Genomic DNA, 17,187 nt, shown 5'->3' with positions numbered 1-17,187 from the left:
GATTCAATGCAATCCCTATCAAGCTACCAACGGTATTTTTCACAGAACTAGAACAAATAATTTCACAATTTGTATGGAAATACAAAAATCCTCGAATAGCCAAAGTAATCTTGAGAAAGAAGAATGGAACTGGAGGAATCAACCTGCCTGACTTCAGACTCTACTACAAAGCCACAGTCATCAAGACAGTGTGGTACTGGCACAAAGACAGAAATATAGATCAATGGAACAGAATAGAAAGCCCAGAGATAAATCCACGAACCTATGGACACCTTATCTTTGAGAAAGGAGGCAAGGATATACAATGGAAAAAAGATAACCTCTTCAACAAGTGGTGCTGGGAAAACTGGTCAACCACTTGTAAAAGAATGAAATTAGAACACTTTCTAACACCATACACAAAAATAAACTCAAAATGGATTAAAGATCTAAATGTAAGACCAGAAACTATAAAACTCCTAGAGGAGAACATAGGCAAAACACTCTCCGACATGAATCACAGCAGGATCCTCTATGACCCACCTCCCAGAATATTGGAAATAAAAGCAAAAATAAACAAATGGGACCTAATGAAACTTAAAAGCTTTTGCACAACAAAGGAAACTATAAGTAAGGTGAAAAGACAGCCCTCAGACTGGGAGAAAATAATAGCAAATGAAGCAACAGACAAAGGATTGATCTCAAAAATATACAAGCAACTCCTGCAGCTCAATTCCAGAAAAATAAATGACCCAATCAAAAAATGGGCCAAAGATCTAAACAGACATTTCTCCAAAGAAGACATACAGATGGCTAACAAACACATGAAAAGATGCTCAACATCACTCATTATCAGAGAAATGCAAATCAAAACCACAATGAGGTACCATTACATGCCAGTCAGGATGGCTGCTATCCAAAAGTCTACAAGCAATAAATGCTGGAGAGGGTGTGGAGAAAAGGAAACCCTCTTACACTGTTGGTGGGAATGCAAACTAGTACAGCCACTATGGAGAACAGTGTGGAGATTTCTTAAAAAACTGGAAATAGAACTGCCATATGACCCAGCAATCCCACTCTTGGGCATACACACTGAGGAAACCAGATCTGAAAGAGACATGTGCACCCCAATGTTCATCGCAGCACTGTTTATAATAGCCAGGACATGGAAGCAACCTAGATGCCCATCAGCAGACAAATGGATAAGGAAGCTGTGGTACATATACACCATGGAATATTACTCAGCCGTTAAAAAGAATTCATTTGAATCAGTTCTAATGCGATGGATGAAACTGGAGCCCATTATATAGAGTGAAGTAAGCCAGAAAGATAAAGACCATTACAGTATACTAACACATATATATGGAATTTAGAAAGATGGTAACGATAACCCTATATGCAAAACAGAAAGAGAGATACAGATGTACAGAACAGACTTTTGGACTCTATGGGAGAAGGTGAGGGTGGGATGTTTCGAGAGAACAGCATCTATACTATCTATGGTGAAACAGATCAACGGCCCAGGTGTGATGCATGAGACAGGTGCTCGGGCCAGGTGCACTGGGAGGACCCAGGGGAATTGGGTGGGGGGGGAGGGGGTGGGGAGGTGGGAGGGGGGATCGGGATGGGGAATACATGTAACTCCATGGCTGATTCATGTCAATGTATGACAAAACCCACTGCAATGTTGCGAAGTAATTAGCCTCCAACTAATAAAAATAATTGAAAAAAAAAAAAAGAATAGTTTTCCCTATTAGTTGAGATCCTACTCAAAAAGGTGAACTCACATAGTGACCAATTTTTTATCTTACTTCTGCTTAGTATGGTGACTAAAATTCCACCAGAAAAAAAAAAAAATCCAGTGGTTTCCAGACCTGGGTCCTTAGAATCCTGAGTCTGCAAAGGTAATATTTTTCCCATAATAAAGATTTCACAATGCTTGATGAAAATGCCAAGTTCCTTTCCCTTTGGCTAAAATTATAGCAAGTTTGCATGAAAGCCTTGGTTATCCAATGATTCACAAAAGTTCTGCCTGTCAGTTATATAGGTCTGCACTTAATGAATACAGGAAGAAGAATTTATGATTATTCAATCAACAAAGTTCAGCATCAGAGCATGGATGTTCATTGTTTTTGAGCATAACAAATATACATGGCTTCCTATGAAATCATTTGGGAATACTGACTGTTTGAAAAAAAAATTAAGGCTAAACAAACAAAAACACATGAAAGCTATTTAGCAAAGAACTTTGGAACACAGTAGCCACCTGGTGCAATGAGATCTCTTACTACTCAGATTTGAGCACCAACACTACTGATTTCTGTGCTTGTGACCACATGCACCCTCCCTGGATTTGCTACTCCTACCAGCATCTGAGGTGCCATCTCAGGGGCAGGGCTGTTGCTGTCTTCTCAGTGAGTCGGTGGCCCTGTCTCATAGGCAGAGTTCACTGATACACTTAGGAGCACACTCCACACCCACGGCATTTTTGCACATGCCCAGATGGCATCATCAGCCTTGCATATGGCCACTTGCCCTGGAGGCCTGGGATGTCTCACTGCAATTTATGTGGTTCTGTGAGTGGGCAGAAGAAAACACAGTTTTTTTTTTCATGTGTATATTGTGAAGGAAGGAATGACAAAGAAAATAAGACGAAGATGGATGAAGTTTTCTTTTTCACCCATTTCGAAGTTTCTTCTCCTTGACTTTGCCTTGCCTCTTATGTGCTCCTCACAAAGACAACATTCCTATCTCGAAGAAACTCTATCCTTGATCAAAACAAGTACACAAACCTAAATATTTAGATGGAGCAGTTAAGCCCTCCATCATTGAATACACAGAAGCATAGATGGTTACATAAAAATTTAGCCAACTCATGGATACTACAAACGGGGATGATGGATCAACTCTGAGAACTTAGGAGAAACTTTCAAATATCTCCATCATTTCAATTTGTCAAGTCTTCACTAGAATTATACATTGGAAAATTGCCATCCTGGCAGTTCTGCTTGTGCCAGGAGTCACAGTGAATAGTAGACATGAATGTCTGAGCAAAGGAAGGACAGATGGCTGAGTGTGAACTTGGATTTGAAGTTTGTGGGTTTTTGTCTGTTATCTTATCCCTTCTAAAAAACCAATTCCAGCCACATTGCCATGTCCTAGGCACACAGGCAACACTAATTATTTTTTATACATAAAGACATTCTCTTCCTATGACAGCTTTCTCTTCCACAAAGTGACAGCTGTCTTCTAGTATACAGAAATGCTGGGAAGAACCACAGAAATTAGGAAGTCTAGCCCCTTCATCTAAGATTTACACTCTGCTGCCCCCAGAAAAGGGACAATTCTTGCGAAGTTGACGCTTGAGTGACTGGTGGCATTAGGGTGGGACTGAGGCCTCTGACTTTCAGTTTTGTGCCCTTTCCACTACCATATATGCAGGTAATGAAAACAGGGAGACAGCCAGGTAAGACTCCATTCCATGGTGTTAGTTCTGTCCTATTTCCCTAAGAGCTGAAGAACCAGTTTGACTCATATGTTGTGACCATGGGATGGATGAAATAGTCCCATCACTAAATAAATCTTTTTCTTTTTTCTTTGGTGCTTAGATTTGTAAGCCTCTACTTGTGGTGGTAAAGAACCTCAAGATAAAAATGATGTGGCCTTTGCTTTCCATGAGCTTCCTGTTAAAGGGCAAACATCTTGATATGAATCTTGTTAGGATCAGCATGCGTATGGTCAGCTTGCATTCTATTAACCTACCTGCCTTTATTCACACATATGTTGTCAGAAGTCTTCCTTTTCAGCATTTGTACACATTCTTCAGATAGGCTGAAGACAGAATGAATGTATCCTATTTCATAGAGGGCTAGTGTGCCTGAGTGATTAGAAACGAACTTTCCTCATCAACTCTCTTCCACCAACCACTCTACATAAAAAGGTAATAAAAGGACCCTCCTCAAGTTCGAGTTTGAGCTGTGACTTGCAGAAGCTCTCAGACCACATAGATCCCAGGAAAAAGAATTTTTCCTGTGTATGGAAGGCATTGGCCAATAATGATAAACAGACCCAGGCTCCAAGCCAGGAGCCCAGTGAAAGGAGAGAATCACAATTTAGCCTTTATCAACACTTAACTCTCTCCCCACCTCTGGAGGTTCTTGCTGGTGATTTCTCTTCTTTGAGGTTGTAGCACATACGTTTAGTGGTAACTAGCAAACTTCTTTATACAAGAGACAACCAGGGACAAATCAAAGCTATGCCATGGTATTCATAAAGCTGCACACACAAACCCAGTCATTGTAGCCTGAGCCATGCAAAGGTATACTATTTATCTGTTGAATTTTAGCTCATGAGAAAAAACTCCCTCTTAATTATTTTGGAAACCTAACGGGTGGTATAGTAAAACAATGAAATAGACTTTTTCACAGGAAAAGAGCTCTTAAGATTTACTTACTTAGCTTCAAGGAGAATGAACAGAAAAGGAGAAAGGGGTATCCAGATTCTGAGTGGATGTCCAAGGCTTAATCTCAGGGACAGATAACATTTATCTTGGTACGAGGGTATGGTTTGAGCTGCACACCAGCGCACCCCTAGACACCACTACGTCTAAATACAGCACCATAAAAGGTAGAAGGATGTAAGTCCCCATTTCCCCTCAGGACCAGCAGCCAATATCTCCCTGACCTCCTGGAAAGACCCAGAAATGGTTCGGGCTTAATCACTTGTATACAATACACCCTTTACAGCCTTTTAATATTTCCAGTAATTTTTCTCTTATGAGTTTGGAGCTAGCATAATTCTCAAGACACTTCCCTTTCGGCCTAACATCACAGAGGCAACAGTGGTGTGCTCAGGGACAAAGCAGGGTCCAGACAGAAACACGATTTCCCCCACGCTTTTGGCTTCTGGTGGCCTTAATGACAAAGCTTTTAACTTTGTACAATCCCTGCCTCTCAAACAAAGACGTGATTAAAAGAAGGAGGGGGGGGAGGGGAAATAACATAAAGATGGAGATGTACAGGAGGCCAGCTTGGTCTCTGTCCGGCACACAATCCATTCCTGGCCAGGAAAATGATTGCCGTACAATGGCCGGTATGGCCAGCCCAGGGCAGCTGTGAGATATAAATTGTCAGCAATGACCATAAGCACTCAGAGAAACAATTTAATTCCTCACTTCCGCCATCATGGGCTGATATATTCTTTCAAGGTCATTACCCAAGGCTAGAAGGGTCGCTTGATTAACGAGTGACAGGCCCAATGAGGGCCAGTGTGCTCGAGCAAGGCCTTATATTAATTAGACAGAAGCTCGGGAAAATAAATGTTACAGAGAAAGGAGGGGCCAAGTCTTTGGCATAAGTTGTGACCTCGCCACCCCCACCCCATTCACCCCACAAAAGATAACACCCTGACCTTGATCCTTAATGCTATACTTTAGCTTTGTTTTAAAACCTATAAAATACAAAACATAAACCATGCTTCGTTTCATATTCAAAATGACCCAGGCCCTGGCCTCCAGTTTCGACACTGCCTTTGTCTAACCCTTTCTCAGTTAGTTATTCTAATTTATTGGTTAATTCTGAGCAGGATGGAGAGAATTGCTGGCTCTGAACTTCACATCTCTGAAGCAGCTGAAACCACGCTGATCTGAGCCAAGAGAAGCAAAAGAATGATGACACTTCAGTGTTTTAGGCCTGGTGGCTAATAACCCAGCAATCGCTTTTTAATAAAATGTCATTATCTTGCTTCAGGAGTTAAGGAGATTTGGCAGAACAGTGGACTGTCAGGGCAAATGACCATTCAAGGCAAGAGGGGGCTTAAAAATACCCTCTGCTCCTCGTCCACTATACTGTATCTCTTTGATTAGGTCTATCTTGAAAGCCTCGCTTGAAGAGACACAAAGGAATAAACTCCTAGGGGACTTTAGTCAATTCAAAGCATTCATTTCCAACACAAGAGACAACTGGCTTCAGAATGGAGTTGCAGCTTCACCAACCATCAGGAAGGATTTTTCCTTCCTCCACCCCCACACTCAACAGTTTTGATCACTGATCCCACTGGAAAAGCAGTCTCGCCATCTCAGAGGGTCCCAGCCTGAGGAGTTCACTGTGAGGGCAGAGCACATGTGTTTGAATTTCCCAGAAATCCACCGCCATCTATTGAAGGGAGCCCAGGAAGTGGAGGTGAGAGGCTGAGGTGCCACTCAGGATGGGAGGGGCTATTGGCAGAAGTCTCCAGCAAGAAGCCACATTCACCTTTGTTTCGGTTGAAATGGAGAAAATAGACTTCTCTTTCAAGGCAGGCTGCTTCTGTGGTCTCTTATTTGGCACCACCTTCTGACCCAACACTATGTACAGACAGGCAAGAGGCAGCTAGCAGAGAGGCCTTCTGGGAGCTTTGGGGGCGCACACCATAGTTGACAGTATCTGAGATGGCCCCCAAGGACCCCTGCCTCCTGGTACTCTGGCCTTATGCCACCTTCTCCCCCTTGGTGTGGCAGGGCGTACTGACCCACTTCTATCAAGGAGATCATAGCAAGTGTGACTTCCATCTTTCTTGCTCTCTGTTCCTCTCTCTTGGAGTTCAGCCTGCAGGAAGCAAGCTGCCATGTGGAAACAAACGCCCGGAAATGAGAGCTCCAGCCAATCAAATCTCCAAGATCTGAGAATCTCAGATTTGTCAACAGCCTCACATGTGAACTTGGAGCAAATCCTCCCCAATCAAGCCTAGAGGTGCCAGCAGCCCCAGTTGACCCCTTGATCACAGCCCTATAACAGACAGGCTTGGAGATGGAGGCCTCTAGCTAAACTGCACCCAAACTCCTGACCCAGGGAAACAGAGATAATAAATGTTTGTTGTTTGAAGCTGTGAAATGTTAGGGCAATTCGTTGTAGCAACAGATAACTAATATTGCTGTTAATTCCACTGATACTGCTGTATACTGCCTAATGTTGTGCAGAACAATTCAACCACTCTGATTTAGATTCCCTTTCTCTAAACTGGGAGCAGCCTCCAAAAGAGGCCTTCAGTTTAGTTCAGTTCAGTCACTAAGTCATGTCTGACTCTTTGTGACCCCATGGACTGCAGCACACCAGGCTTCCCTGTCCATCACCAACTCCTGGAGCTTACTCAAACTCATCTCCATTAAGTTGGTGATGCCATCCAACCATCTCAATCTTTGTCATCCCCTTCTCCTCCTGCCTTCAATCTTTCCCAGCATCAGGGTCTTTTCAAATGAGTCAGTTCTTCACATCAGGTGGCCAAAGTATTGGAGTTTCAGCTTCAACATCAGTCCTTCCAATGAATATTCAGGACTCATTTCTTTTAGGATGGACTGGTTGGATCTCCTTGCAGTCCAAGGGACTCTCAAGAGTCTTCTCCAACACCACAGTTCAAAAGCATCAATTCTTTGGCACTCTCTCACATCCACACATGACTGCTGGAAAAACCATAGCTTTGACTAGACGGACCTTTACAATATACAGCCTTGACGTACTCCTTTCCCAATTTGGAACCAGTCTGTTGTTCCATATACAGGTCTAACTGTTGCTTCTTGACCTGCATACACATTTCTTAGGAGGTAAGTCAGGTGGTCTGGTATTTCCATCTCTTGAAGAATTTTCCACAGTTTGTTGTGATCCACACTGTCAAAGGTTTTGGCATAGGTGATAAAGCAGAGGTAGATGTTTTTATGGAAATTTCTTGCTTTTTTGATGATCCAACAGGTGTTGGAAATTTGATCTCTGGTTCCTCTGCCTTTTCTAAATCTCTTTGCGATCCCAGAGGCCAGAATACTGGAGTGGGTAGCATTTCCCTTCTCCAGGGGATCTTCCCAACCCAGGGATCAAACCCAGGTCTCCCGCACTGCAGGCAGATTGTTTACCAGATGAGCCACAAGGGAAGTCCAAAAGAGAGGATTTAGACATGCATTAAATACTTACAAGGATTTGGTTCTGTTGGTGGGATGGGAAATTCTATGCATTATCAGCTTATTATGAGCAATCAATGCACATTACATTATCAGATATATCAGTTTTGTGGAAGATGTAGCATTATCATCAGGCATGATTATTACATCTATTTTACATCTCTGTCCTTGATGGATACCAACATAGGTACCAGCCAGCAGATATGCAAAGACAACTCACACAACTTACTTATCCATCCATTTCTCTAACCATCCATCCTCTATCCATTCTCTCAACAAGGATTTACTGAGTGTGCCTAGTACTGTAAGAGACATAAAAATGTACTCAATATAGTTTATGTCTTCAAGGAATTTATAACCCAGTGAGGAAGACAATGTGTGGACAATAATGTGTGGGGTCTCAAGTAGCATGTGATCAGTTTCATGAGAATACAAAAGTATGGAAGAGATTCAGAATGGGGAGAATTCAGCTCTGGCTGGGGGAGGCTAGCAGAAGGACTGGCACACACTCCAGCCCTAAGGCACATGCTGTGAGTTCCTGCTCCTGAAGCTTGGACGATATGTTGGTCACAGACTCTCACTCAGTCTCACTTTGACCAACTCATTCACTCGAAGTGCAGTCTCAGAACAGAGTTACCGTCAACAGCCAGAGAGTTGAGGTAACTGGCACCCTGGGAATCACACCCAGGACCTCAGCCTCATTACACCAGCTACATTATAATGATACATGACTGAACATCAGCCTCCTGGATACAGACAGGCATCTGGCTCTCCAACCTTCTGAATTGAGAACAGCATGTAATGAATCCCCAGTTCCTTAACATGTTTAACAATTAATAAGCTAGGCTTTCCTTGAGGACAGCAAAGAATAAAATACGAGCATAGCAAGGAAGAGGTCACATAGCATAAATGCATTGTATGAAAACAGTACGTGTGGTGAGGTTTGGGGTGGTGGGGGTGGAGGTGAGTGGCTTTTCCTCTACTTTGAAAATTGAGTAAAATAGATTGGGGGGAGGGGTCCTAAATTATCCAGACATTCGTCATTTCTGTATCTCACTCTCCTGTTTAGATCTCCTATATGTAGACAGCAATTTTGCCCATTGGACAGAGAAGCTGGTAAGAGAAAAGCTGCCCTAGTCAAAAGATCTGCTATTAATTTCAGGGATACTCATAAAAGAGCCTATATGGGAAAGCAGAAGGAATCAGAGTTTGGTGCCAAGGAACAGGATTAATAAAAAATATTCCAGCCCTTCTGGAGAAGCTAATTCAGCAGGTTTCACTCCCTTGATGTGTCCAACTGCCTCACACTGAGAGAAATGGAGTGACACTCACCCACATGGGGAGGGGTGCTCGCAGTTTCCCAGGATGCTGCCACGTGGAGACAGGAAAGACCCGCCTGGCCCCTGCCTTCTCCCGGCCTGCAGAGGTCAGTTGGCAGGCTTGGCAAAGCTGCTCTCTGACCCCTGCCCAGTATCCAGGTGACAGATGAGGAAGTCCCCATCAGGAACTGCAGAAAATTCCAGAGAGCAGCAGACTTCTGAGGAAAGCAGTGGCACTGTTACTTTGTGCCTTTGCCTAGACAGTAATTCAGTGGAAAATGATTTTCACACTTGAAAATTCTGATTTCAAGTGCTGGAAATAATTGTGTCATTTGCGATTGTTGCTGTTACATCCCAAGTGATGCACCTGCTTCTTTGGGTGTTAATTAGGCAATCTTAGGCTATGTGATGACACACAGCAACTGGGCAACAGAAACTTCTTAGAAAATAACTCCCTTCACATCTAAGATTCAGTTCTGTGAGGGAGCTTTTAGGGGGATGGAACGACTGTCTTGTATTTGGCAACTGAAATGTACTGCTTGCATTCCAGATTAGTTCTTTTCTCTAACAGTTCAGATGTGATTGGAACTTCCAGAGATGCATTTCCACAGTTGCAAACTTGCTTCCCTTATCCCCGAAGTTAGGACATAGCACCTCTTCTGTGCATACCGAACTGCCAAAATGATATCAGTGCTACTGGAAGGTGGGCCACTTCTTAGCACCCCCAGGGCTGCTGGTCAGAGTTGATGTCATCACTAACCCAGACTACAGCAGTAGGATGTCTACTTCTGGTCTCTGTTCTCAACTCAGAAGCCACCCTCTCTCTTCTGCTCAAGATCTTCTAATGGCTAATCCTTTCATTCAAGGTCCAAGCCCAAGTCCTTCCAAAGGCCTACGAGGTGATCTATACCCAACCCCCCTTACCTCTTTGACTACCTACTTCTCTTACACATTTAACTAAGGGATCTGTGTTTTATTATCTGGGAAGATGTATTTCATAGGTTAATTCAGTAATATTCTTTATTTTAAAGAAAAAACTCACACAATGAGTATCCATAAATCCTGCCTTTCAAGTTCATGTTAATTTGCTTTAGTGTTTATCTGACCTGAGCATTCAAAAGATACCAGCAATAAATTATCTATCTTATCATACACTGACCTGACTCAGAACTGACTCAGTTATGACCCACTGAATTTATTCACTCAACATAGAGTACTCAAGGCCTGAGTAGGCATGATGTTGCTGGCTGATGTTTGTCTTCAAAACTTCAGCTGCTCATGGTTCAAAGTTCAGCATTACCAATATTACTTGGTTTACATGAGCACATTCTGGGGACTGAACATGAGCAGTGCATTTTCATCCAGCATATGTACACATCTCATCAATGACTGCTGTGTCACTGTTCTGTTTTTTATATTTTCACTATCCAGCTAAGGGCTTCCTGATGGCTCAGCTGGTAAAGAATCCACCTGCAATGCAGGAGACTCTGGTTTGATTCCTGGGTCGGGAAGATCCCCTGGAGAAGGGATAGGCTACCCAGTCCAGTATTCTTGGGTTTCCCTTGTGGCTCAGCTGGTAAAGAATCCACCTGCAATGTGGGAGACCTGGGTTTGATCCCTGGGTTGGGAAGATCCCCTGGAGAAGGGAAAGGTTACCCACTTCGGTATTCTAGCCTGGAGAATTCCATGGACAGTATAGTCCATGGGGGGTCACAAAGAGTCAGACACGATTGAGCAATTTTCACTCTCACTCAACTAAAATTAAAAAATGGAAAAGGTTTCATGTCACTGCCTCCAGTGTTTCATCTTATGCCCGCCGCTTCTGTTTCTTCTGCTGTAAAGGGTTTTGGAAAAATTTTCACCAAGGATTATTGGAATAAAATTTAACAAAAGAACCATGAAATGGAAAAGGTCACCCTGCACTTGAGTATGAAATCCAGACTCCAGCTCTGAAGTTATATCAACAAGAAGTGCATATGGGGTGCATTCCAGAAACCAAACAATAAATACTGTGGCATTTATTTCTAAAGTCACATATCTCTGAAAAAGCCACATAATTTTTTTTTTCTTCTTCACAAGAAAACAACTCCACCTCCATCAAATCAGGGATCAGAGGAGAAGTCCAGACAGAAGACAAAGCACACAGTATCACCACCTCCTGTGTGAGTGGTCCTGTTTCCCACCCAGTTCCTAACTTCTCACTCCTGGCACCTGCCCATCTGCTAAAACAGCAGAGACATAACATTATAGCAATTTAGAACCACTGAGTTGGCCAGCTTGACAACTCACACGGGAGCCAGTGGAGAAAAATGAACAGGCAGGTCTGCCCCTCCTAGACAGTGAACACACTCCCAACAATAGCAACACCTCCTTCCACCATTGAAAAATATCCAGGTTGACTTGGATAGAAACGCATTGTGAGCCACACACACTGAACAATGATTATTTCAATAAACCAGTGTAATGATGTCTGTCGGGTCCAAGATCCAAGATCACCGAGACATCTTCCTCAAAGAAACACCACTGGTAACAGGTGAGGCAGGGGCGTAGACAAAGAGGTCTGCCCAAGAAGGTCTGATTTACCAAGGGAGACCGAATGTGCCAGGGGATGAGGGGAAATGACAGCATCTCATTTCAAATTTCCACTTAAAACAGACACCTATACCCTATGTTATCAAATAAAGTTTTTTGTTTTTGTTTTTTTTGTCTTTAAAAACTGAGTTGAACTAGTGTACCTGTGGATTTCCAGTGTTTCTTATGTGACTGGGTGGCCCTATAGACACATATGCCACACACCTGTCTCTGCATTGAAGTCAGGGTATAAATGAGTCTACGAAGGTCTGGAATTCTACTCTACATTATTACTGAGTGAAACTGATTTTGCATCCTCCCTCACATGCCCCTACCTCTTCCTATAAGCCCCCGATGCCCCCTGACCATTTCCAAATTCCCTTGTTGCTACGACTGCTTCTTTTTTTTTTTCCTTCTTTTTTTTTCATAAGGCCTCTGGCCTTGCACTGCTGTTTATCACCTAAGGCAAACTCTCTCTCTTACTCCTTTTCCCTCTCTGTTTCTTTAAATCTCTAAACCACAAAGCAGCATGCGAGCAACACCGTGGGTCAAGATATCAAAAGAGGGAACTTTTATAGGTTTCCTCGATAACATGGACAATAAAAGAAGAAGGAGCGCAAGCAGCATTACTGACCTTATTTGATGCTGTGCAGCAAAGAGAGAGGGTTCTTCCGCCGTCTGCCTGTGTGGGTTCAGGCGTTGGTGTGTGAAGAAGGGACATCAGGATCAACACTTGGTCTGGGTTTTCCTATACTCTTAAGCCGACGCTTCCCAAGTGTTTTCAGTAAATAATACCCACGTAAACAGAAGGTGACTGAATACATTAAACTCACTGCGGCAAGAAATTGCTTTTTGACACCCAGTATACATAGACACTGTTTTTCTCTGCACACACTCACATGTATGAATAGAAGTAGGAATTTATACACTACACAAGGGACGTCCATACTATGGGAGCAGAGGTCTATATTCTGAATATTACAGATGTTAACTGGCTCTGCCTAGGCAGCTACAAGCTACAGACTTATACTAGGCTGAGGATTTTGGAGTTCATTGTCTTAGTCTGTAATGCAGACACACTGTATCTGAAGAAAGTGCATTTTTCTTTGGTGTGCGGTGGCCACTGGCTTTCAGGTGTTATAGGCCCAAGAGGACAAAGACTTCAGTGGCCTCAAGAATAACTGCTTCCATAGCCATTTGGGCTTGTTGAACTCCTCGATGAGGAAAAATTAAACAGAACAAAAATACTTTGCAGGTAGAACTCCTTTAATAGCTGAGGTTTCTTTTTAAATCTACTTTCAGGGAAACCATGTTTTCTCTCAGAGTAAGAAATCCCATAAAGGAGGTAATCCCTTTTTGCTTCAAGAGCCCAAAGGCTGCAATCCTACCTTTTAGTTTCCCCTCAATTGTTTTTGCCTCCTAACATCCCACCTTAACAGAGAAGGATATATGATGTCAACATTGGTCAAAGGGGGAAACAAAAGAATGCTTATTTTCTTCTCTGGGGAAATTTCCATTCCCTGACTCCCAAAAGAAGACACACACACACACACACACACACACACACACACACATACACCAGCCCCCTTTCCCTCTTCTTTTCTAAATATCTGTGGATCACTTGCTCTCTCCCCCACTTCAGGAACAATAGCAATCCAAAGATCATCTTATCAACAATCACTGTCACTGTTTTCTATTAATAGATCAAATACTGTGCTTATTGATAAATATATGCCTTGACTGCAACTCAGACCAGGAGCAACATATTTGAGCATGTCCAGAATCAGCTGCTTGCAGACACCAGCAACACACTCTCCTTCTGAGGTCGCGGCAGACAATTAGCATGAGCCGAGTTGAGCCACGCACACACGAAGGCATGGGCATGCGCTGTTTCGCTTGTGCTTCGTAAATGTTGGGGGTTTGGGATCCAGGCAGATTAGAGAGATACTCTTTTGGAACAGGGGGCAGCAGTTCTCTCAAAGACCACATCCCCTGTACTCCTCCCAGAAATGACAGCACTGCCCCCTGCCCGCTGGGCAGGAGTTATCCAAAAGCATCAAGTCAGTCTGACCCTCCCTCTCTACCCACCCGTCTGCAACCTGAAACACATTCTCATCTTTATGAATATTTATACTGGGCTCAGCAAACTTAGGTGAGATGTGACATGTCCCCCGCTTGGCACAAAGTAGTAAAAGCAGACAGAAATACTGCAGACAGAAATACACAAATAGAAATCAAATTCTTCTATTCATTCAGCAGACTAAATAAAGGCAAGGAGAATGCCCTCTGACCTCCCAGCTGAGCACAAGTGTGAGGACCCTGCACGCTGAGACTAAGGCCTGGATCATCCTCCCTTCCAACACAGTGCACTGAGCACAAAGGCTCTCACAGTCCAGTTGGCAATGAGATATGGAAGTGTGTTTCCCCTGCCTCCCTCTGCCTCCCCTCCCAACCCTGGGCCTCTGCTCTCCTGTTGGGTGGTTATTTTAGCTTGATGTGATGACATCACAGGTTCCTGAGTGAGGTCAAACACTGAGGACAGAGGCAGGATACACTACTCGCCTCCTCCCCACGCACTTTCCAGTGACCAGACCCAGTGCCTGTGAAGGCTCACTCTTCATCGCTGGTCCAGAAGATGCAGGCCCGTGCGGGGGCTGCACAGGGGTGCATGTGTCCACACACTTCAGACGCAGAACGGGCAGGACTGGGCTCATACAGAAGGCCTGCCAGGTGACGAGGACAACATGGCCCTAGCCTGTGTACACGAGAGGTTGGCGGTTTGTATCCACAGGCCTCATTTTTCTTTTTTTTTTTCCATTTATTTTTATTAGTTGGAGACTAATTACTTTACAGTATTGTAGTGGTTTTTGCCATACATTGACACGAATCAACCATGGATTTACATGTATTCCCCATCCCGATCCCCCCTCCCACCTCCCTCTCCACCCCATCCCTCTGGGTCTTCCCAGTACAACTGAGCTGAATGGACAGATACAAGCCTGTTAAGCCTATTGTCACCTCCTCAACCAGTAGGGTTTCCATGTCGAGACAGAATGAGATGGCTTTTGACAGAGTGGGGCACCTGTACACAGTATAACACCTCATGTCTTCTGTGTCATAAGCTAGACCCCAAAATATTCAAATAAATCCTTTTACAATTATGCATTTTCTAAGTGACTTGAAATCATTGCTTCCCTCGTTTGTCTCATTTGAGGAATCTTGGCTGCCAGATTTATCAAGTAAAAAAAGATAACAAAAGATGCCCAGTTAAATTTGAGTTTCAGACAAACAATAAGTAATTTTTTGGTATAATATTTGAGACATACAAAAATTATTCATTATCTGAAATTCAAATTGAATGGCCATCCCATATTTTCCCTGGGAACACCCGCCCTGCAGTTTATGTGTGCGTGTGTGTGTGGTGGTGGTAGAGGGGTGGGAAGCGGGTAGTACAACGTAATTTCACCCTTTTGTGTAAACTTTGGGGAAAATGCATCCTTGACTCATTTCTTGGATAGAAGTACATTCACTGGAGAGAAGATCAGATGAGCTTCATGGTTTCCAGCCATGTATTTCCAGGTGCCTGGGGAACCTCTGAGTGAACAAGGTTCCAAACGCGATCCTGACTTAGCGCTTTAGGAGGGAGCTCAGTTTGGGCAGGTGTGTTTTTCAACACGGTGCTCACAGAGCACACACAGGTAATTAACATTCCTCTGCTGAGGTTTATGACTTCATTAGAATATTTCTCATCATAATTGAATAGGTAAAAATACCTGGCGATTAAATATAAGCCTATCCCTCAGGATGGCCAGATTATCACTTGAATTTAAAATCTTTCTGAATTTTTAATAGTGCATAACAAATACAATTATTTATGCACTTGCTTCCACCACTCGACTTGCCAGGCCTACAATCATTTGGAACGCCTTCAGTTTCGATGGGAGGGATTAAATCGAGCTACACTGTTCCTTGTATTTCCTGTAAAATATTTAGCCAACAGGTTCCCCCTTTTCTCTGTGACCTGGATGACACCTGTCCAAAAGCCTTTGGGGTCCCTGGCAGGGCCCGGCTCTGCATTCTTGAGAAACCCCTGGTGATTAGCAGCGGGGAGATGCACGGAGCTGTGGTGTAAACGGAGCAGCTGATAATCCATAAAGCTGGCTGATGAGAAAGTCAAGTGGAGGCCTGCCTGGCTAAAACCTCTTCAATAGATCTGTAGTTTGGACTTGAACCCTGCCCTCTCACCTCGGGGTCCAATATTCCTTTCTTTTCCTTTCCTTCCCCTGCCCCCACCTTCCTCTTCTCCTCCCAGCTTCTCTATCAAGGAGTGATGTACTCAGACTGACTGTGAATAAAAATGTGAGTGACCCCCATCAAGCCACCCCTACTTCCCTGAAAGGGATGGGGGAGGGAGGAGATAGAGAAAGAACTGGGAGACAAGCCGGAAGGGAGAGAGGGACATCCATGGGAGAGGAGGGTTCCCGACTTCCTCACAGGTAATTAAAGGGACTGTTTTCAAGGTTGCATGGGCGAAAGACAATTCGGCCCTAATGAAGCATCGATCGCCTGGCACTAAGGTAGAAAGGAGCTGACATTCATTCAAAGGTACCTTTAAGACACGGCACCAGGCATTATTTGTTCTCTGCTGTCATTGCCTAGGACCCAGGGTAGAAAAAAAAAAGGGGGGGGTGGGGAGAGTTTGTTTTAAATTTATTTCTGCATTGCCACAGTTGCATGTACAGGGCTTTGTTTTCTCTTTTTTTCTTGTAAAAAGTACAACGCATCAGAGCACTCTATTCTATTTGGGTGTAGGGAGGGGGCCTCCCCACCTCCCAGGGTAAACCTTCTTCATTAGTCACGTTTAAAAGCCCTCCAATCAGGCCCGCCAGTCCAGGATTCATGAGGTCAGTGATGGTGCAGCAAGGACTCCTGGGGTAGAGAGCGACATCCCTGTCTGTCTGCAAACCCAAACCCGCTTCCCTCCGAGGATTTGGCCGCTATCTACTTTGTGCTGGTGTTTGCTATTTTATGGCAAAAACAGAAACCTCGGGGTGGGGGGTGGAGGGGACAGGGGAGGGGGCGTCGATGAGGATGTGTGATAAGGACTGAGTGAGGAAAGGACTGAGGACACCGCCTGGGATGCGTCTTTGGCCAAACAGGCACCAAGATGGGGCTTGCACTTTAGGAACGAAAGCCGGCAGAGCCCCAGGTAAAGGTGTGGGAGAGCAGCGAGGCCAGCATCACCTCCCAGCCCACCTGGGGAGGTGGGGGCACGGCTGGACATGCCCTGCATGTGCTTCCAGTTTTCCCCATAAAAGCCCTAAAAATGTTTGCCTTTGCTGAACATCTGAATGATGATAAACGGAGGGGAAAATGCTTAGTTGTGCCAAGTAA

The 17,187-nt window shown here is 44.0% G+C and overlaps 1 long non-coding RNA gene across 2 annotated transcripts in view; it reads right to left on the bottom strand.

The window, feature by feature from the left end:
- LOC133050711 (uncharacterized) overlaps positions 1 to 17,187 on the bottom strand; it is a 568,279-nt gene that overhangs the window by 235,562 nt on the left and 315,530 nt on the right. The window lies entirely within an intron of this gene.

The sequence above is a fragment of the Dama dama genome, chromosome 4 (genome assembly GCF_033118175.1).
Source record: "Dama dama isolate Ldn47 chromosome 4, ASM3311817v1, whole genome shotgun sequence".
NCBI lineage: Eukaryota > Metazoa > Chordata > Mammalia > Artiodactyla > Cervidae > Dama > Dama dama.
Note: the sequence above shows the minus strand (reverse complement) of the source record. Positions and strands in the feature narration are given on the sequence as shown.